Genomic DNA, 23670 nt, shown 5'->3' on the forward strand with positions numbered 1-23670 from the left:
GTGTTCCTGCAGCCCTGGCTGGGATGTTTTGCCCAGTTGCAGACTGGGGAGAGCAGCACTGCAGCTCCTCCCAGGGAGCTGAAGGAGCGGCAGTGCCTCGGGGCACGCGGTAAATGAATAAAAAAACAGTCAGAACTGATTAGGGAGCTCAGGTTTTGGCTCGGACTCTCTAGAGCCTCCAAGGCATTGCAGAGGCTCAGAACCTCATTACTTCTATAAAGTGGATTCAGTAATTAGCTCAGGTCAAAAGTTTACAGCTTGGAGGCTGCTGCTAGGGAATGGTTGCTCCTGGACATTAGAAGCCAAACTGCAGAAAGCAGGAATTGGCATCAAGGCAAAACACTCAGTCAAGGCTCTTTGGGATGGGGTTGTCTTGCTGTACAGGCTGACTGGACAGGATGTGCCCTCAGAAGGAGAGATACTGCACTGGAGAAGCAGGCAGGACATGGCCATGAATCCTTGTGAAGCTGGGAATTGCCTCCCAGGGTGTGTCCTGGGTTAGCTGAGCCAAAATCCTGCCATGGCCAGAGCAAGGTTTTCCAAGCAGGCTGCAGAAAGCTGCTGCAGGCTCAGTCCTGCCCTGTTCCCTCCACACAGCCCAGCTGAAGAGACCTAAAGCAAGAACCCATCCCAGTGGGACAGGGCTGGCATCAGTTTAAGTAGCCAATCATTGCTTAAATGTTTCTATGTTCCTGATTTCAAATGTTGCCCAAAGCAGCAATTCCATATCCTTGATTCATCTGGCATCCAAAAGCCTTCCAGTGACTGACAATTTTTTATTTTCCAATTTCATCTAATGTCCCCCACTAATATGTTATGAGACAGGAAAGCCCAGCACCATTTGCTGTTCAATCATTTTGGTTCTGTTTTAAATGATTCACCTGACTCACAGACCATTCATTTTCCTTGTCATGATCAGACCTCTGGGTCTCATCTCACTCTTAGTGGCTTCTGCAGCTCTGCTACATCCCATGGGATGCCAAGTCCAAATTAGCAGCAACCAGAGCTGGGCTCTGCCATGGAACTGGGGGATTTTCCATCCCAGCCTTTCCCAGGACTCCCAAATCCTGCCCACCTGGAGCCCAGGGGCTGCCACAGTGCCCAGCAGGACACCCTGCCTGCTCTCCTCTCTTCTGACTGTGCCAGAGAGAAAGTGGGACAGGGAGGAGGGAAGGGAGGGGCTGAAGGATTAAACAAGACAGACCAGAAAGCTTTGCATTTTTCCCCTAATACTCAGCTATTTAATGACTAGTTTGATGATAAGCATGAAATTAAATAGACAAAGAAAATTCTCTCATGTCTAAGAAGTCAGCAGATAATTAGGCTTTGATGGGGACATTCTGAGGCAGTTTCTACTTATTTTGTGAGGCTGATTTAATGCAGGGGCTGTCTCAGTTGTCCCTGCAGTCAAGCTCTGCTGATCTCTCCTGGCCAGAGCTCTGAGAGATGCTCATGCTGCCAGATGCCTCCTTACCCAGCAGGTGCTGGTTCCCTGGAAGAGCCTTCCTCCACAGGAAAAAGCTTTCTGCCCCTTTCAGTTTCCATTTCCCATGTTCATCCTATTTTAAACTCCATAGAGTTCACCTCACCCAGAGCAATAGGAACAGAAAGCTCTGCAAGGAATTTGGAAATCAGATTTGTCTTCTCTCTTTGGGAGGGTAAAAGCAGCAGCACTGTGAGGAGCAGTCCTTCAGCAACTTTCAACCCAAATTCATTCTTTCTGTACCTATTCACAGATGGAAGTCCTTCACTTCAAGTCCAAAAATTTTAAAATCCAGAAAATAATCAACTCAGATTATTAAATAATCAGCAAAGTTTCAGACCCAAATCCACCAGCTCTGAGAGACTGAGGACCTAAATAAGAAAACCTGGTTCAGGTTTCTTAAAACCTGCACAGCAGCCTGGTTCCTCCAGAGGCAGCCAAAATCTGAGCACTCCTAAGTGTCAGGAAAAAAAAAAATCCCTTTTCTCCCACGTAAACACTCCTAAGGATATATTATGCTTTATTTTCAGGAAAATGCTGGTTTGTTATGGCAACACTTCAAGCCAAAATCACAAACACAAGCTGTCTCCAAAGCTGGGGCCATGAAATCAGAGGTGACCAGGGCTGCCAGCAAATCAGGCTCATCAAGCTGCCAGGAACATCCCTCAAAGCTTGAGGTAGGACAGAGGTGGTTAAAGGAGGGGGAACTGGAGAATAGGGGTGAAAGGAAGGAAGGGGAAAATGTAAGAAATCCCTGTTGTGAAGCAGGGATTCCTGTGTTTACACATGGGATTTAAAAAACAAAGCAAGGCTGAGAGCATGAGAGAGTGAACCAGGGCTGCTGCACTGCAAACTTTGGGGCTGGAGAAAAGGAGGAGGAACCCAGCACTGCCAGCCTAGGGTTTTCTGAGGGTGTAGGTGGAGCAAGCTGTGATAAAATCACTGTCCTCAGAGCAACACCTCTCCAGGATTTGAGAAGAAGTTCTTATCATTCCATTGAAAATGTTGGAACTGGATCCAGCTCAGTGTTAAATTCTTAATTCTGGCTGTCCACAAGGTTTCTTTGTTTTTACAGGCTAGAGACTAGCATGTATTTTAATTAAATCATGTTTCTGTTTTGACTGAAATACAACAATAACCACAATAACATTAATAGCAACAAATTGTTATTTATTTTTTAATTGTTATTATACCTCTCTTCAGGCCTAAAGTGAAGCCATATCCAATCTCATACAGTAATAGGCTTTAATGGAGCCAGAAATCTAATCTCAAACATTTAACTCTGATACTGAGTCAGATCTTGAGCTTCTTGTTCAGTCTTGAGTGTGGCAAAGCCCTCCCTGAGCTCTCTGCAGCTTTGTCAGATCCTTTAGGATCTTTCTCCTAAGCATTTTCCTTTTCTCTCCTCACTGCCAGACATGAAGCCCCACCCTGATGTGCTTACCATCCACCAAGTGAAATGTAAATGACAAATCTGATAGGCCCCACTGAAAAATCAAACTGACACTCCATGATTTCTGCTTTGGTCACAATATATGATGGGGAAAATTCCAAATCTTTGAAAACCTGCCCCACAAAGGCAAGAAAACCCATTAAAAACCATTTCCTACTAAGCCCTGATCTCAAACACATTTTGCTGTTTATTTTTGGAGGGAGAAGACCAGCAAACTTGACAGTGCCCACGAGGAATGTCCAGGTGCCAGCAAGCTGTTCACAGCTCTCAGGCTGCTGGAGGAGTGATGGGAGGCAGAGTTCCACTCCTGGAATGCTGCTCCCCTGGCCTGGACAGGAGAGACCTGAGCATGGCCTGCAGCTATGCAGCCTCTCACAGCTCAAACATCCCATGGAAAGGTTAGCTTTTAATGGATGCTAAATGTTTGGGGAGACCTTTGACCAGCACTAATACTGCAGCTGACTGGGCAGGAGTGGGGAGTGAATGACCTGCATTAGGCTGGGCTGCTCACTTTAGTGAACAAAAACTGTCAAACCTCTGCTGAACCCCCCTCCCTGGGCCCTCCTGCCCTCAGGTGCTCCCTGGACAGGTATGGACGGGGTGAGAGCTGGCTTTGGGTCATCCTTGTCCTGTACAACCAGCCCAGACCACCACACTGAGTTTGGAGAAGGTGCAGGAATACCTTCAGATGCTTCCAGAAATTCCTTTTAACTTTAACTTTCCTTTTTTAATTTAATTTTTTTCCTTTTAATTTTCCAAGCATCCAAATTTGTTTCAGCTCTGGACATTGTCCTCTGCTCTGGCAAAGATTTGGAAGCAGTGAGTGTGGAGGACTTGGTTCCTGACTGGCTCTTCCTCAGAAAGGCATCAATGGAGACATTTTGCTTCCTGTGTCTCAGCATACAGCCCTGGCCTCAAATCCCTCTGAGAATCTCACACTTTAGGGTGTATTGTAATTGGGTTTTCCCCAGCTGAAGGAAGGAAGGATGAATCCCAGCCTGGCACAGGCCCTGGCAGCAGCAAAGCACACAAAGATCTGGACAGTGCCTGCAGAATGATGAAACAGGGCCACACATCTGGCTGGGAACAGCTAAAGAGGCTTTTGCATCATCATTCCCAACACTGTCAGTGGCAGGCTGGGAAAATCTGGGCAGGAAAAGCAGAAAACTCAGCTGAACCTGGAGCAGGCTGGCTGAGATGCAATCCTGCTGCCAAAGGCTGGTGCTGATGGAGGAAGCCAGTGTGAAAATGAGCTGGCAGTCACTCCCTGCAAACAAGACAAGCTGCCTGCTGCAGTCTGTGTGGAGGAGAGCAGCTGAAAGCAGAAGAAATTCTTGTCAGTGCCCCTGGAACACTGGGTTCAGCTGTGAGCTGCTGTAGGAATGTGCTTCTTGTTGATGGAGTGACAAAACTATTTTTTTGTTTCTTTAAAAAGGAAATAAGCTTAGAAGTTTCTCTTTTTGAATAAGTGAAAAGACATTTCATAGGACTTGGGGGACTTCACTTCAAACTTAAGGATAGCTAATTGGATAAGAGCTAAAAAGTCTTATTTGAGCAATTCACTAGAAAAATAAGAGAACAAAGAAACTAATCACTTTTTTGAGGTGTTCTACCAGGGCCAGGAGGGCCTCTTGCACCTGAATCAGTTTTCCTCTATAAAGAGTTTGTTATTTTGCCTTTTATTAAACCTTTTTGTTTCCACCACTGCCACAAAAGCCATCCTGCTGATTTTATGCCTTCTAAAGTAGCTCAGCTATCTTAAGTGTGAAATAGACCTCCAAAAGCTTATAAGACCTAACTCAAAGAAACTCCTATTTCAAACTGCCAGCTCAGAAACAAAAGGGAGAAACTGCAGAGGGACCAGGAAAGGCAACCCAGATGGTCAAACCTGGGGTGTGTGATCTGCCAGGAGAGGCAGAGGGAGAGGTGTGGCACAGAGGTGGAGGGAAGGCATCACCTCTTCTGCTGGCTGAAAGGAGACTGAGAATGTCTTAGAGCAGCCTGTGACCTCTGGAAGTGCCAACACACCAGGGTGACAGAGCCAAACTCTTGTCACTGATGCCAGACAGCACAGGAAGGGTCAACAAACACAAACTGGAGCTTAGGAGGCTCAGGTTGGGCATTGGGAAACATTCAGTGCCCAGGAGGGTGGTGCAGCCTTGGGCCCATGGCAGGGGAGCTTTTATCCCCCAGAATTTACAGGGTTCAGCTGCACAAAGCCCTGGTGGTCCTGGTCTGGTCCTGGCCTCATCCTGCTCCAGGGAGGGCTGGAGACTCCCAAGGGTCTCTTTCCACCAGCACTGCTTTGGTTCCTGTGGCTCAGGTTCTTTGAGGATTGCTTTCCCATGGATGTGCACTCTTCCCCAGGCTGCCACTCCCTCATGGAGGTGATTTTTCAACACTCTTGCAAGGCTTCCCACACACCCTCCATGCAAGATCTCCACCTTGTCACAAATTCCACACAAGATCCTTGCTGCACACACAGTAATGAGTGGCCACCACTGTCCTTGTCCTTTCTAAAGGCTTTTCCCACGGGTTTCACCTTGGTCCTGTGTCACTGACATATCTAATGAAAAATCCCTTTGCCAGGATTTTTCTCCTGAGAAGCTGAGAAGCCTCAGAAAAGAAATGTAAATAACAATTATTTGATTATTTGGAATGTGGTTCGGGAGTTTCTTACCAACAGGTGCATCTTTGATTGGTTCCATGTGAATCGTTTTTAATTAATGACCAATCCCAGTCCAGCTGTGTCAGGACTCTGGTCAGTCACAGGATTTTTTATTATTCATTCTTGTCTAGCCTTCTGATGTCTCCTTTACCTTTCTTTAGTATAGTTTTAGTATATCATTATGATAGGATATTATATGATTAATATAATATAATATAATATAATATAATATAATATAATATAATATAATATAATATAATATAATATAAATAATAATCAGCCTTCTGAGAACTTGGAGTCAATTCTCATCTCTCACCTCGTCCTGGGGACTCACAACAACACCACAACAATTAATAACCACAATCCTACACATCTCCAGTGTGGCTCCACAGCATCCCCCACACATGGCACTCTGCCTGGCTGCCCTCAGGGAGCAGAATCCTGTCTGCAGGAGGGGAAAGAGGGAAGTTTTGCTCACAGTGGGACTCACTGTGGCTGGGAGTGGGAATCTGGCTTGGGGAGGTTGGTGTTGCTGTGACAGTGGAGGTGATGTGGTATAGAAGTGTGGTTTTTGTTGATGAAGTGACAAAATTATTTTTTGTCTTTTTTTTTTAAAAAGAAGCTTAGAAGTTTCTCCCTTCAATTAAATAAAAAGACACTTCATAGAACTTAGAAGACTTCACTTCAAATTTAAGGATAACTAATTGGATAAAAGCCAAAAAGTCTCACCTGGACAATTTAGTAGAAAAAGAAGTGAACAAAGAAACTAATGGCTTTTGTAAAGTGTTTTACTAAGAGCAAGAACATCTGGCACTTGGCTTAGTTTTTCTGTTTGCTATTTCACCTTTTATTAAACCTTTTGTTTCCAACACTGCAACAGAAGCCATCCTGCTCCTTTTTATGCCTCCAAAAGTAGCTGGGCTATCTCAAGTGTGTTATAGGCCTCCAAGAGCTTATTAGACCTAGCTCAAAGAAACAACTACAACAATGTGGGATCACCAAACCAGGCAAGACCCACAGGAAGGTCCAGGACAAGGACAAGGACAAGGACAAGGACAAGGACAAGGACAAGGACAAGGAAGGTCCATGATAAGGACAAAGAAGGTCCATGAAAAGGACAAGAACAAGGACAAGGACAAGGACAAGGACAAGGACAAGGACAAGGACAAGGACAAGGAGGGTCCATGACAAGGAGAGTCTATGACAAGGACAAGGACAAGGAAGGTCCATGACAAGGACAAAGAAGGTCCATGACAAGGACAAGGTCAAGGACAAGGACAAGGAAGGTCCATGATAAGGACAAAGAAGGTCCGTGACAAGGACAAGGACAAGGGCAAGGAGGGTCCATGACAAGGACAAGGACAAGGAAGGTCCATGACAAGGACAAGGAAGGTCCATGACCAGATATCGAATTTCCAAGTGGAAAGAAACACAGAAGGTTGTGATCTGCATCTGGGGCAGGGTGATGATGTGTGGAGGCAGCCACGTGAAGGTTCCCTGGGTGGGAGGAGAGCACCAAAGGCTGATGGAAAGGCCCCCAGACAGGCTGAGCAAGGTCCAACCAAACTCTGCCTCTCTTTGCATGCTGATGGCACAGCTGACATGAAACAGGCTGGCACAAAGTTAACCAATCAGCCCCATTTGAGCAAACCTGAGCTGGCACAAGGAGTTTATTCCAGCTCAGCTCCCTGATTCTGGAGTCTGGATCACTGAGAGCCCTCCAGTCAGATTTAGCTATCACTGAACTGCAGTTGTAAATCACAACCTCCCATGTATGCCTTCCTTTCAGAAAAAACAAGCATCAAAGGATTCTCTTAGGAGCTTCCCCTCCTACTCCTTCTATCTCATTTTTCAATTTGAGGGAAATCATTGTATGGTAATTTCCCCTCCCTCCTCTCAGTTCCTTCCATCAGGCTGATGCCTTTGGACACTGCTCCAGTGGCAGTGAATATGCAAATGCCACTTTGTTTGTCTTGCCTTGGGACAATGAAGGCTTTGAAATGTAGATGTGGGAGCTTCAATTTGTCTTGCTAAGAACCTACTTTCTCTTTAACTCTTATGTCTTTATACAATTCAATTGAAGGACTTTTTCACTCTCACCCCAACTAAGCCATTCACCTTCATTTAGACACAGTGAAATATATTTCATCTGGTTTCTGGTTTTGTTTGCTGAACTGCATCACAAATTAGGTGCTTTTAAAAGCTGTTTCATTCAATCCTAGGCAGCATGACAGCTGTCTGTTTTTTCCCAGAATTACACCAAGTGTGTGCATTACAGCTAAATACAGCTGAGAGAAGCACAGGGTGTCAGAGCCCTCCTGGTTTAGACATGAGGACATAGGATTGTCAAATCTCCATCAAGCCCAAGATCCTTTTAGCTCAGTGCTGTGTCCCTGGCTCTGCCCAGGTGAAATCCCTAAGGGAGGTGACAGGAGCAAGCTGGTTAGAGAATGAAGCCAGTCAAAGAGGTAGCAGGAGGTACTTGTGTTGTGCTTTAACCCCAGACAGCAAATAAACCCCCCAAAGCCTCTCACACCCCACACACCCAATGGAGAGGGGAATAGAAAAAAGTTAAAAACTCATGGGTTGAGATAAGAACTGATTAATAATTAAAACAAAATAAACATAATCAATAATAATGATAATAATAATAATAATAGTAATGGAAAGGGGAAAAAGGAATAAAACCCAATAAAAATTAGTGGTGCACAGCATAATTACTTATCACTCACTACCCACAGCAATCATCAGCTCCTGGGCAGCTCCCCCAGTTTATATCCTGGAAATGATGCTCTAAGGTGTGGAATATCCTTTGGCCATTCAGGTCACCTGTCCCAGCTCTGCTCCTTCCCAGTTTCTTCAGCACCTTCTTGCTGGTAGAGCCTGGGAAAGAGAAGAGACTGATTTGAGGTAAGCACTGCTCAGGAACAGCTGAAACATCAGTGTGGGATCAACATTACAGAAATGACAGCTGGTGATTGGGCAGGATGAGCCCAGAGTGCAAAGTGGTCCCTGTGGAAGAGCTGGGTGCAGGTGGGATGGAGGAACCTCTCCACAGGGGTGGCCCTTCCACATCTTCATTGTCAGCCCTCTCAGTGGGTCCCAGCAGAGCCAGAGGAGCTCCTGAGGGCTCAGGGTTGTCCTGAACACAACTCTGCCCTTTCTGCAGCTCCTTCTCCTCACTGGGGAATGGACACCCACTGCAGAGTGCTGCTAATTCCCAATGACCTTCTGGGAAATGCCAAGGCAATTTGTGGTTTCACTCTTGGCTTTAAACCCCCTTCCTGATTCCTGTGCCAGCCTGGCTCATGGTTTCAGTGCTGGCCCCATGGCCTGTGACCCCAGAGAGGCAGAATTCAGCCTCACTTCTTTGCCCTGCCATTTCCAGTTTCCTGATCCATCACCCCACGATGTTCTGCTTGTGGGCAACTCCTTGAAAATGCTGGAGTTGGGAATGTGAGTGATCGAAAACCCCAAATCCCACATTGCACACTTCAGTCACCACTGCTTGAGCCCCTCACAAATCTCGCCAGAAGTTTCCAAAAAGACCCACGAGCAGATTTCCAGCACAAGTCAGGACTGGGGGAAACAACGACTACAACAGGAAGCAGAAAAAATCTGACAAGTAAAAACTGCTTTAAATTAACATACAATAGCAGATTCTTTCCAAAGATAATTTAGGGAACGTTTTCATGAGGTTGTTATCTTTTAATTTCTTTATACATTTGTTCACTGTTGCTCCAAGTTCTCCAGGATTTAAGGATGCTTGGAACAAATTCCTTAAAAGAAAAGGAAATGCTCCGTATCTCACAGTGAAATTACAAAACCTCTTAAATATACTTTCAAGAATAGAAACAGCCTTGTTAAAAGAATGAACTGCCAGTGCACTGAAGGGTGAAATGCAATAGGAAACTGACTTGATAAAAGGATAATTCCAGTAAATGAATAACACTTCCCTTGTATCACACAAAATACATAATACCCAGCTGATAAAAATAGCAACAGCAGGGAATGTTCTGAGCAGCTTTTCTGGCAAACTCGGGTGGGAGCCTGTTGAGAGGAAGCTTTACAATCAGTCCAGATGAGGAGTAAGAAGTGTCTTGATGCAAAGCAATCCTAGATGATCAGCAGAGCTAAAAATTGTTTCAATTGCTGTCATTCTTGCCGTTGAAAACATTCATTCATTAATGTCTTAATGGATGAATTAATTCTTGCCCTGTAGCAAGGGGAGGGTGCAGGTGAGTGTCCAGGGCCTGACACTGTGGATGGGATTCAGCTCCTTTCTGGGGCTGGGAAATCAAGGATCAGCCAGTGATCCAGTAAAACCTGGGCTCTGCTCATGCTCAGAGAGAAAAGGCTCAGGGCAACTCACATGGCAATTCTCAGAGAGTGTTTGTCCTTGTGGGCCTGATTCTTCCACTGGCCAGAAAGGGAGCCCAGAGCTCAGGTGGGGCCAGTGGACGAGCTGAGGAAGCCCTGACCAAGAGCCCTGAGCATGTCATAGAGCCACAGAACCACAGAACCACAGACTGTCCTGGGCTGGGCAGGACCCACAGGGATCCTCCAGTGCAGCTCCTGCACAAACACCCCAACAATCCCACCCTGGGCACTCCTGGCTGTGCTGTCCAAACACTCCTGGAGCTCTGGTCGAGACCAGGACCATTCCCTGGGGAGCCTGGGCAGTGCCCAGCACCCTCTGGGGGAAGAACCTTTCCCTGAGATCCAAACCTAAACCTTCCCTGGCACAGCTTCACGTCAGGACCCCTGAGGAAGGATCCCTGACTAAATGGCAGGTCTTGAAATGAATTATCCTTGAAGTTCTTGCCAGAAGGAATGGGGAGGGCCACCTTCACTTCATGGCCGTAACTCTGATCCAGCACTGAATCTTGTCTTCTGCTCTTCCCTTTCTAATTGCCCAAAAATGAGGGAATTGAGGCTCACTGGGAAGCTGTGGATCTGGGCTACTGAAGGGTGGGACATGCAGCACATCAGTCCACACAGCTCCAGACAGGGTCCAAAGGGCCACACACACCATTCCCCTGCTGCCCTCCCCTCCGTGGTGACAATTTGTGGGCACCCAAAGCCAGCTGTGAGCGTGGTGCCATGGTGACAGGAGTCAGAGCAGACCTGTTAATGCTGGACATTGACACTGATGGCCCTGCAGAGGAGGAAGGTGTGGGAGCTGCCTGCCTGAATCACCACTGAGACTGACTCCAGGGTATTCAGAACCATGGCATGAGCCCATCCCACTAAGCACACCCCAAATGGAAAGTGTTTTCCTAATCCTGTAAAATATTTACATTCCAGTGAGGACCAATGTGCTGATTTTAGAGGCTGGAGACATTAGGAATGAGCATGGCAAGCAAGGGGAACATTTAATCCTCCCACCTTGGAGGGGGTGTCTAGGTCCTACAGCAAATCTCCATGGCCTGGTGCTGGCAGGTGACAGGCACTCATGGCACAGTGGCCAAGGCTCTGCCACGCTGGGTGAGCGCTGAGGCTGAAGTGAGGAAGATGAAGGTTCAGTCCCACCAGACCCTCTGAAGAAATGGGCTTCTCTTTCAGCATGGCCAACCTCTGCAAAACTCTTCTTCGAGCTGCTCCCTTGGTGGCAGAAGCAGCTGGAGCCCTTCTGAGGTCAGATAGTGGAATTTTAGCTGGAGGCATTTTTTGTCTCAACAGAGATGCCGCCGGTTTGTTCGGCTGAACGATCTAAAGTGGAGGCCGCTGCAGCAGAAATCCACTTGCTTGGGCCAACCTCTGCCCACCCACCCACCCTGGAATGACTCCAGCACACTCCCCTGGACCCCCCAGCTCTTGTTTAATCTTTAATGCGCCTCCAGTCGCCCTGGGCTGGACAGCACAGCGAGATAGCGGCGATGATTAGCTGCTGACCCCTGGGCTGAGCTGGGCACTGGGAAATGCCGCTGACCCTGCGTCGATCCCGCCGTGTCCCGCGGGCAGGAGGAGTCATTACTGCTCCACGGAGGGGCCTGCAGACCTGTCCTACCTGTTCCTGCTGCCCTGGCTCTCCTTTGGGCTGCTCTGAGGTGTCTGGTGGAGTCAGGGATGGGGGAGGGATGCAGCAGCGTGCCCTGCGTGCGGCCCCTGCGTCCTGCTCTCCCTGTGCCACCCAGCCCGTGCCAAAGGGAGCCAGCAGAGCTGTCCTGCAAGGAACAGCACCTCAGAGATCCCTGCACTGCCCAGCCCCTGCCATCTGCACTCAGCTTTGGGAGGGAAAAGGATCTGGAGAGCCATGGCCCCACCAAAGAGGAGCTTCTCCAAAACTGGAGAAACCCAAGAGCTGGGGTCAAGCATCGTTATAGATGAGAAAAGCTGGGGTTGACAATGACAGTGAGGGAACTCAGATCAGACAAGGCAACAGAAAATAGCAAAAGGAAGAGATGTTATGGCCAACATGTGAAATAAGGGAACTTCTCTCTTCCTAGTGAACAAAAGGAACATTCGGGACAACAAGAGAAGGGGTTGAGAACCCAACTGTAGAAGAAGAAAGGAGAAAGAAAATGAAGAGATGAGGGAGCTTAAAGATCACTGTGATCATGTCCCATGGGCTGGACACCAACAGGGCAAAGGCTTCCCCTTTTTTAAAATTCATCCCTAGATAATTGAAAAGAATAGTTTTATAATAATAAACAATTTTTATTTATAATATTGAATAACTTTTATTTTAAAATTACATCCTAAATAAGTTAAAGACAAATTTCCCTAAGGGAAATGATTTCTCTAAGAGCAACCCAAGAGTTCAGCATTACTGAGAATGTGTTTTGTGCAGGTTCCATCCAGGGTCCATCTGGGGTACAGCTCTGGATGGGGATCACACCTCAGTAGTGAAATAAGAATAGCCTGACATGGCAGGAAGAAACTCCCCAACTGAAAATATCATTCCAAACACCAGTGCAGGAGCCTGGAGGAACAAGGACTTTGTTGTGAGAGAATTACTGAAGTGCATGGCAGCACCAAGATCACTGACACCCAAATCAGTTAATTGGCTGCTGAGAGAGAAATGAATAGCTGGAAATGGTCCTGAGAGAGAAATGAACACCTGGAAATGGTCCTGAGAGAGAAATGAACATCTGGAAATGGTCCTGAGAGGGAAATGAACACCTGGAAATGGTCCTGAGAGAGAAATGAACACCTGGAAATGGTCCTGAGAGGGAAATGAACACCTGGAAATGGTCCTGAGAGAGGGAAATGAACACCTGGAAATGGTCCTGAGAGAGAGAAATGAACACCTGGAGATAGTCCTGAGAGGGAAATGAACACCTGGAAATGGTCCTGAGAGGGAAATGAACAGCTGGAAATGGTCCTGAGAGGGAAATGAACAGCTGGAAATGGTCCTGAGAGAGGGAAATGAACACCTGGAAATGGTCCTGAGAGAGAAATGAACACCTGGAAATGGTCCTGAGAGAGAGAAATGAACATCTGGAAATGGTCCTGAGAGGGAAATGAACACCTGGAAATGGTCCTGAGAGAGAAATGAACACCTGGAAATGGTCCTGAGAGAGGGAAATGAACACCTGGAAATGGTCCTGAGAGAGAAATGAACACCTGGATATGGTCCTGCCCACAGCACCTCAGGCAGACAGGCCTGGCATGGCAGGGGATGTTTCCAGCAGACCCAGGAGAGGACACATCCAGCGAGATGAGTGCCCATCCCAGGGCATGACTGAGCCCCTGAGGGTAGGCAGGGCACAGCCTCTGATTCATTCCATAATCTTGGAGCTCTCCACACTCAGTCCTGGTCAGATCAATGCCACATCTGTGTTGTCTCCCACAGGAAAAGGTGTAAATCCCATAAATGTGGCATGGGTGCTTCTCCAGATATGTGATTTACAATTGCTTCTGCTCTGAGTTGAGACAGGTTTGGGGTTTCATATCCTTCAGAAATCAGTTTCTGAGCTGCAGGAGTTGCAGTGGCAGCTGATATTGTGAAGTCAGGGCAGAAGCAAGTGTGTTCCTCCAGCAGAAGTCACTCAGGGTTTCTGTGCCCATGTCCAGCCACCCCATCACTGGAAATTTCTTCCTGTCACAAAGACAGTGAGAGGCAAGGGGCTTGCATTTCCATAAAGCAACTTCAGCAGGACATTCAGCTCTGGTTTAGGTGTTGGGTGGGGGTTCTTTTCTCTAAGTGGAATGACAGAAATTGCCTAGATAACTGTAGAAACTCTTTCCCTGTTATCTCTGCTCAAGCCACAGGCTTGTCTTATCTCTCCCACAATACCACACTATGAGCTCCCTGTTCCCCCTGTGCTGCTCACTCCCTCCCTATATTTTTGCTTTTCAATATGTCCTGAGGAATCCAATAAAGGCTCCTGCAGGAATTTGCAGCAGCACATTCCTTTTCCATCATCATCTGCACTTTGAGAAAAGCTCTTCTCTTATATATCTCTTCTGACAGAATATGAAACCACAAGTATTTTAAGCTGAGACAAAGAAGGCAGAGGGCTGTAATCCAACCTGACAGCAACGTTATTAATTGGGGAAGGAGAGGTTGAGCAGAGCAGATTGCTCAGAGATCTAAGAAATGGCATCTTGGGAGGGGGCTCACAGGTAGTTCTGGGCACTGGATGGGCTGCAGAGCCTCACCCACAGGACACCCAGCAGTCCCCAAAGGCAAATGTGGGAGCAGAGATAGGAGACCACACAGGGCTGGAGTGCACCCAGCCCCAGCATCTGCTTTCCTTCAGAGCCTGCTCTGAGCACTCTGGCTTTGATCCAGGGGAAAAGGGGGGCAGGCACTCTTTGCAGAGTGTCTTAGAGGGATTTTGAGCAGCACAGGGCCCTTTTCCTGACAGTGCTCAGTGCTCTCCTGGGACAGGTTCAGGATCTGGGGACAGGTTCAGGATCTGGGTGCAGGTTCAGGATTTGTGTGCAGGTTTAGGGTCTGGGGCAGGTTCAGGATCTGGGTGCAGGTTCAGGATCTGGGGGCAGGTTTAGGATGTGGGTGCAGGTTCAGGATCTGGGGGCAGGTTTAGGATGTGGGTGCAGGTTCAGGATCTGGGGGCAGGTTCAGGATCTGGGGGCAGGTTCAGGATCTGGGGGCAGGCTCAGGATTTGGGTGCAGGTTCAGGATCTGGGGGCAGGTTGAGGATCTGGGGGCAGGTTGTGCCATCATTGACCAGGTCAGGATCCCCATATCTGGAGAAGCACCATGCCACACTTATCTCATGGGATTTATACATTCTGGCTTTCCTGTGGAAGACAACATAGATGTGGCATTTACTTTTTCTAAATCTCATTTTCTGAATAAATAAAATATTATTTCCCAGTATCTCAGACATATTTTTGTGTGAAGTGTTGTCTTTCCATCTGGATCTGTGCTCCCTGTAAATGAGGGATATTTGTTGTAACTCCTTTTGGGCTTGCTTTGCTAACTGAGACAACAATTGTTCCACTTCTCAGCCTCAGCTTTTGACACTGCAATAGACTGAACACCTGTATTTTACAGAGTGGGGCTGAGCTGTGCTGGGCCCACAGCTGGAAGGGGGGAACACTGCAGCCCTGCAGCTGGGCAGGGACTCACCCTCCACACTGCACAAACACCTGGCTAAAACCCACTCCTAAATCCTTGTTACAGGTGATGGAGAAATGAGGGAGTTGCATTCAAGGCTGGGGAGCTGTGAAGAAGATATTGAAGGGTCTGCAGGGTGCTGGCATGACATGGATGGGCCTCAACCATGATATTTAAATAATTTGGTTGTGATGTAATCCTTCTTTATAACTAGCTTCTGGTCTTAATCACACATTTTTAATTACACAAGATTATTTGGGTCTTCTGCAACTTTTGCTGATAATAATTTACACCAGTCCCATCACCAGCAGGAACAAACCCTGCCATGAATGTCCCTATTAGGGAATAATTCCCTTGCAATTCCTTTATCAGTCTCATTTATATTGGTTCATAAAGGACAATCTTTATTTTGGATTTTTAAAACAGAATATATGCTGTCATCAAATGAATGACAGAAAGTATCCTTCATACCTAGAAAAAAGCAGCATATCCTTCTGAATTGATCAAAGAGGGAGATAAATGGCAGACCTGGAAGAAAGAGACGTCCAAGATCTGTTTATTCTAACAGGGAATGGACGATGTGAGGCAGCAGTTTGCAGCTGAGGCTGCACAGATTTATATTCTATCTCCTGTCAGCTTTTCCATCATCTCCTGGGCATCAGTGAACCCAGCCCATGATTCCACAGGACCTCTTCCCCTCCTCCCCACTTCTCCAGTAACCCAAGGTTTGTTAAACATCATTGCTAATGACCCCAAGCATCCCAGACATCTCCTTTTAACTTCACAGCAGCAAATTACTTGGCCCAAAACCACAGGAGACCTTGTGTGGAGCCAAAGGGACAGGAGGGAGCTGGGTGCTGCAGATGGAGGCAGCTGCACCTTCACATCCCTGCTCTGCAGCAGAAGGCTGCCAAGTTATTCTATTTCCACTTATTAGCAGAGAATTGTTTCAACTGAGAAGTGTGTCACTCTACATTTACTTCTCTTCATATCAAAGAAGCAGAAAATGAAGTACAGGAGAATTAAGGAAAAGCTTCCAGTCACTACAAACTTCTTTGGAATCTCTATTTTTTTTTCTTTTCTTATACTTGATTGCTTTTTAAATGACCAAATTCATGCCTTGGGAAGAGCAATGCAGTCAGACCTGAGCAGCCTGGAGGTGGCTGTGGGACAGGTTGTACCTCCTCAGGACCATGAGGACATCACATGCTGGGCACTGCAGCCAAGCCAGACCAGCCAGAGTTAAATTCCAGGGGAGATGAGGTTGGGAAGTTGTGCCTGGTTCCCAGGCTGAGGTGCTGGCCCAGAGCACAGTGACAGCTGATGGGGGAGGCAATGAGGGTGGTCCTCTTTCCCTCCAGAATCCCTGCAGCCACTGTGGAAGCTGAGCTTTTTTGGAGGGATATGCTATTTAGAAGTATGAGTTGTGAAAAGTCACCAATGAAAATGATGAAATTTTTTTCACTAAGATTTTTCTTGAAGAATATTAATGTTGGAGCACATTTCTGTACTTTAATCTGAAACATTCTATTGGAAAGAAATATAGAAAAGGGATGTAGATGAAATGGTTTTTGATACTGGAAATGTATACAAAAGGAGGTTGTGGGTTTGTTTTATGCCACAGAAACCAGTCAGTGTCACACAGCCACCTCCAGACTGCTCAGAACACCACTCTGACTGCATTGCTCTTCCCAAGGGATGAATTTGGTCATTTAAAAAGCAATCAAATGTAAGAAAAGAAAAAATGAATTCTTCCTGAAATCATGGCAGGGGTGGACAGCCCAGCACCAAGTGCTCCTGCAGGGTTCATTCCTCTTCCCAAGCCCAGGGAAGAGGTTTTAGGCCTCCTAAAAGAGGCTTTTTTGGCCTTTTTGCTTTTAGGCCAAACTGAATCCCACCTGCACACAGATGCAGACTGGGACAGCATCACTCCTTCAGCTGGAATTCAGAGTTATCCTCCCAAACTCCCACAGGAATGCACATGCTCTCACTTACTTCAGCAAGTGCTAAAGGCAATTGGTGTCTGGGTTATGTGAGCATCTGGAGGCCTCCCATGAGCCAGGGCATCTTTGTGCTGTCCTGCCCTGTGGGGGTGCTCACAGGGTCCCCAGGATGAGGGGAGAGATGAGAATCTTGACTCCATGTTTTAGAAGGCTGATTTATTATTTTATGATGTATATTAAAAGAAAATGATATATTAAAACTACACTAAAAGAATAGAAGAAAGGATTTAATCAGAAGGCTGGAAAGGAAAAGGAATGGAATGGTAATAAAATCTTGTGACTGACCAGAGAGTCTGAGACAGCTGGACTGGGATTGGCCATTAATTAAAAACAACCACATGAGACCAATCACAGATCCACCTGTTGCATCCCACAGCAGCAGATAATCATTGTTTACATTTCGTTTCTGAGGCCTCTCAGCTTCTCAGGAGAAAAATCCTAAAGAGAGGATTTTTCATAAAATATGTCTGTGACACTGCCCAAAACAGAGCAGGGCCTGGAGGAGCTGCCCACAGTGCCCAACACATCAACAGCAGAGCTGAATCTGCAGGGAACCCCGACGAGAGGAGGGAATGATGCATCTGACTCCATGGATAGCAGAAGGCTAATTAATTACTTTATTATACTATATTACACTATATTACATTACATCTAAAACTGAGCCTGCCCCGCACTCAGCTCTGCTCACACTGCACAGAATCTCATCACTGTCAGTGACAGTCCTGACACACACACACACACACACACACACACACACACCTGGCCCTGGCAGGGCAGGGAAACAAAACACCATCCCTGTGGGTAAACAGTCTCCATATTGCATTCTACTGGGACACAAACACAGGCACAGCAAATGAGATAAGAATTGTTTTTCCTTTCTCTGAGGTTCAGAGAATGTGAAACCCAGAAATATTCTTGGGGAGAATTGTGCCTTGCTTTTCTCTGTGAAGGGAAATGTGGCTACAGGTGACATTGGAGTTTTGCCTCAGAGGACACGAGGGTGGCCCACCCTGCTCATCCCCTAACCTCTGCTTGGGGGGTGTTGTGTTATCTCTGAAAAAGCAGCCCAGTGGGACATGTCACTGTCTGTCTCACAGAAATCTCATTTGACCTTGGGCTACGAGCCCCAGACTAAAGCTCCTGTTCAAACCTGACCCAGCTCCCTCCAGAGCCGAAACGTGAGCCCTGGCAGCTCTGGCTCCTGACGTGTGTCACCCCCTCCTGGGGCTGGGGGGAGCAGAGCCCCCCGTGCTCCCAACACCTGCACGGGCTGAGACTCCCAGAGCCCCTGGGCACTCGTGGGGAGCAGCTCTGCTCAGGGCAGGAAATGTGCTTAAGGAGATTTTTTAAAGAAAAAAACCTAAAATGTGCCGGTTTCAGGTGACCTGGGGGTGTTTTTAGACAGCAGGGAGGGGATCCTTCTCCCCCTCTCCCAAGTCAGTAACACAAAAGTCACAGCCTGGATCAGCACAAGCCACTGATCTTTATTTCCCTGTATTCCATGGTGCTGGGGTTGTCCAGGGAAACAGGCAAGCCTGTCCTGACCTCTCCTTTCCCAGCCATGCACTCGTGTCCTGGCTCCTGCTCTCCCTGGGGATCTGTGGTCTCCTTGGCTGGGTGATGCTACAGCTCCTTAGCCAAGAGGAACTTGATGTTCTTTTTCTTTTCCTCTTTCCTCCCCTCCATCTCCAGACCTGCAGAATTCAGGGAGTGGATTAAACACCAGGAGAACTGAAAGAGAGGAAAACCAGATCAAGCTGGATTTTGGACAGAAGCTGAGGACCTGTTCCCACCTCCCAGCTCTGGCACCAGGTGACTCTGATGGGCACAGGAGTGACTTTGTGAGTGTTGACACCAAGCCAGCTGACAGCTCTTCCCAAATCCTGGAGAGAAGGGCCCTGCAGATGGGTGTGAACCAGAGCTGGGGCCACACCAGGAGCTGGGAGACCCCCAGCATTCCTCTCTTTCCACACAAGGCCTTTTTCCAGCTGCCTGTGGGTGAGGTCTGGCTGCAGCCCTGCCTGCCCTGCTCACCCCAGCCATGCCCCCGTGCTCCCAAGGTATTTTGAGTTTGCCTGGGGCAGTGCAATGCCATGAATAACTTCCCTGCTAAAAGCAAGAGGGGATGGAGAAATGGAAGAGGCAGGTGGGTTTTTGGCAAGAGCAGCACAGAGGGAAAGATAAAGAATTTGGGTTGAGTTAAGGGTGGGGGAGGGAACAGAAACTGGATAAAAAACAAGGGGAGGTAAAGGACTTTGGAGAAAAGCCAAATCAGGCCAGGCTGCAGGCAAAAAGGTGGAATGGAGGCAACACCAGGGCATGGATTTGTGTGACTACAACAGGATCAGATCCAGGGCAGGGCCAGCAGGTGACTCAGAATAACAGATTTAATGGGCAAGAGCTGAATCCAAGACCTTATGGAGACATTTCAGCAGTGTAGGGTTCTCTTGCCCAATTCTCCATCCTGCCCATCCATGGAGTTGTGTCTCCAGACCCACCAGGGTCAGATGGAGACCAGAACAGCAGAGGAAACACCTGGAGCAGCTGGGGGGATGTGGGGTGGGATGGGGGAGACACAGCAGAGCTGTCAGCAGAGTTTTCCACAGGCATCTACAATTCCTCCACATGGACACAGGTCTGTGGAGGTGCAAAGCAGTGGAAATGGGAGAATGTCATTCCCCACCACGTGGCACTGCCCCTGGTGCTGCAGCAAATGTCTTCTGGCTCAGCACATGCTGGGCCTGGGATCCAACAACCAAAAATCCATCCCCAGCTGCTTGTAGGGCTGTAGGAAAGCAGCTGGCAGCAGATGGAGCAAAGGTGACCAAATCCAAGGCTGTGTTGTACATTCAGCTGAAAGCAGCCCTGAAGGTAGAATATCTGCAAGGGTTCTGCCAGGGCCAGCAGCTGGGCACTCCTAATGTGCCACTGGGGACCTTTCCCGCAGAGCCTTGGGAGTTATTTCTGCATCCAAAATGTTCCACCAACAGATATTGGCAACATCATCAAGATCTGGTGGATCTGAAGCATCAGGTTCTACAGACCTGACATCCACTAACCAAGACAAAAAGGAAAAGAATCTCCAGAATCTCTGGAAAACATTCTTAACACTGGGTTAAAATGAGCAGGGAAATGTGATTTCAGCAGGAAAATACCTTATTAGGAAAGGAAGGTTGTCAGTAAGTGCAGAAGACTTGGGTTGTGCCTCTATCCATGGACAAAAGGCATACAAAGATTTCAGCAATTGATATTTTGATGGCTAGTTTCTGCCTCATGTGGCTGCCAAGATGTCTTACCTATAGCCATTAATATTTCAAATTGCTGGGTCACAGGGGATGCTGTCACTGACATTTTTTCTGAAAAATTCTTTTGCCAGGGTTTTTCTCCTGAGAAGCTGGGAGGCTTCAGTTTCTCCATGTTTTGCTCCTCTGGAATGTGATTTGGAGAACTGTTTACCCAGCATGTGAATTGTTTTTAATTCATGACCAATCACAACCAGCTGTGTCAGACTCTCTGAGTCTGTCACAAGATTTTATTATTCATTCCTTTCTAGCCTTCTGATGAAATCCTTTCTCTCTATTTCTTTAGTATATCAATATAATGATATGATGTGATGTGATGTGATGTGATGTGATGTGATGTGATGTGATGTAATGTAATGTAATATAATATAATATAATATAATATAATATAATATAATATAATATAATATAATATAATATAATATAATATAATATAATATAATATAATTAATATAATATAATATATCAGCCTTCTGAAACATGAAGATTCCCATCTCTCCCCTCATCCTGGGGTCCTTCAAACACCACCCACACTCTGCCGCTGTCTCTGGAGGGGCTGTTGGATTTACACAGTAATTTAGATTCAGTTGTGGAGGACAGGGAGAAATTGCTTGACTGGGAATTGCCAGAGCCCCCCAGTGATGACATCAAACAGGATTGTGATTTGTGCTGTTTATTAAATGTTTCCATTGAGCTGCTTGCCCCCAAAGCAATGGTACTTTGGTCTTAGAGAAGGAACCTGGCTGGGAAGACGCTGCTGTGTCAATAAAAGACATTTCCAGCATTTCCTATATTGAAGGTGTGACTTGCAAACGACCTTGTGTTTTCTCACAGAATCACAGAAATGTTTTGGCTGGAAGGGACCTTAAAAGCTTTTCTGTCCAGGGTCCTGCTGCTCTGCTGTGGCTTCAAAGAGCTCCCTGGAGTCCCCAAGTGCCTGGGGGAGAGGTGGCAGGAATGGCTGGGAGCTGCCACAGTATGTGCCCCAGCCCAGCCCATCTCCCAAAACACAGGACCCAGCCCCAAAGCCCTGACTTCCTGCACCCAGCAAGGCCAGGGATTTCCAGCGTGGGATTTTCCTGCACAAATGAGCAGGGATCCCTCTGGCCTGCTTTGCCAGGAGCTCTTTCCCATGACACTTTAATCCCACTGGGACAGTAACAAGCAGCACGAGGAGGTTTCACTGCACCCACCCAGGGCTCACACAACCCCTTCCACTCAACACCACCAAGAAAACAAATTCCTCACATCACCATTCTGCCAGGAACAGATGATCTCCCCTGGCGTGGCACTGACACTGGAGAGCCCCTGGGCTGGCACAGGAGAGCCCTGGGCTGGCATTGGAGAGCCCCTGGGCTGGCACAGACACTGGAGAGTGCCCTGGGCTGGCACTGACACTGCAGCATGAGGCCAGTCCATATTCTGCAGTCCCTGGTGTGGCACTGACACTGGAGAGCCCCTGGTGTGGCAGTGGCACTGGAGAGTGCCCTGGTGTGGCCCTGACACTGGAGAGCCCTGGGCTGGCACAGGAGAGCCCCTGGGCTGGCACTGACACTGGAGAGTGCCCTGGGCTGACACTGGAGAGATTCTGGTGTGGCAGTGGCACAGGAGAGCCCCTGGGCTGGCACACGAGAGTGCCCTGGTGTGGCCCTGACACTGGAGAGTGCCTTGGGCTGGCACAGACACTGGAGAGCCTCTGGGCTGGCACTGGAGAGTGCCCTGGGCTGGCACTGGAGTGCCCCAGGGCTGTCACTGTCACTGCTGCACGAGGCCAGTCCATCATCCCTCCCTGCAAAGCCTGAGCTGGGGTTCCACAGCTCCCCAGGAGGACCTGCAGAGCACAGGGCACCTTGCAGTCATGTCCTTGAGGCTCAGCAGCTCCTGCCCCAGTTCCAGCAGCCCAGCTGTCAAGCTGCACAAGCTGTCACACCCAAACATGTGGCACAGCCAAAGGAGCATTGCTTGTTTTGCTGCTCCAGGAAAGGAGTCACTGAAATGTCCTGGATGAGGTTTGGCTCACCAGAGTCACATTTCCTCAAGGCAAAAACACCTGAGTTCAGCCCTTCCAGCTGGGTGGGCAGGAATGGGCATTCCCAGTTCTCTCCTGCACAGGGTGTGTGAACAGGAGAACTACAGGAATAATCACTGTGACTGTGAAGGAATGGGGTGAATCAGAAGTATTTCCCAGGGGTGTTCCCTAAAAGGCAGGAATGAATATTCTTAAAAAACAACTGGTATTTATTGACTGACAAGAACACAGCAATGCAGACACTTGTGCAACACTGGACAACACATTATAATCAAAATGAACATATAAAAATTAACACAAGGTACAGGCAGGACTGTAATGCAACTTAAACCCCATAGCACCACTTTTTTCGAGAGGAAATACAAGAAATATAAATAACACCCATACATCTTGTCACACAATCTGTACATCTTGAGGTAGACAAAAGTTTTCTTTCCCTTAAAGCACAGACTTTTTGTTTTCCAAGTGACACCTTTATTATTTGGCTGAAATTGGCCTCCAGGTCTGCCACGAGGTGTAGAGTGACTCTTGCAGGAGTTGGGTTTGTTATTCCCCTCATTGGTGGGATTTGGTTTACAGGGCTCTTTTTGTTGATCTAACAATACCCCCCCAGAACCCTGCCCTTCCATCAGAGCAATGAATCCGTGGATAAGCCTCCAGGAATTACTGGGGTGTGACCATGAGATGGGGCAGCCTCCTGAGATGAGAATTCTTCCCAAGCAGGTTCAGCTCCCCCCTTGGGGATGGTGGGATCCAAAAACATCAGAAAGGGTTCAGTAAAACTTTTAATAGAATCCCAGGATGGTCTGGCTGAGAAGAGACCATAAAACTCATCCCATTCCACCCCTGCCATGGAACAGGGACACCTTCCACTGCCCCAGGCTGCTCCAAGCCTCGTCCAACCTGGCCCTGGACACTCCCAGGGATGGGGCAGCCACAGCTGCTCTGGGCACCCTGTGCCAGGGCCTGCCCACCCTCACAAGGAGGAATTCCTGCCCAATATCCCACCTAGCCCTGCCCTCTGGCAGGGGGAATCCATTCCCCCTTTCCTTGTCACTCCATGACCCTGTAAAAAGGGATGGATGGATGGATGGATGGATGGATGGATGGATGGATGGATGGATGGATGGATGGATGGATGGATGATGGATGGATGGATGGATTTCTATTTCTATTTCCCCCAGACATGCTGGATCCGTG

This window comes from Fringilla coelebs (assembly GCF_963513975.1).
Source record: "Fringilla coelebs genome assembly, chromosome: 27".
Taxonomy (NCBI): Eukaryota; Metazoa; Chordata; class Aves; order Passeriformes; family Fringillidae; genus Fringilla; species Fringilla coelebs.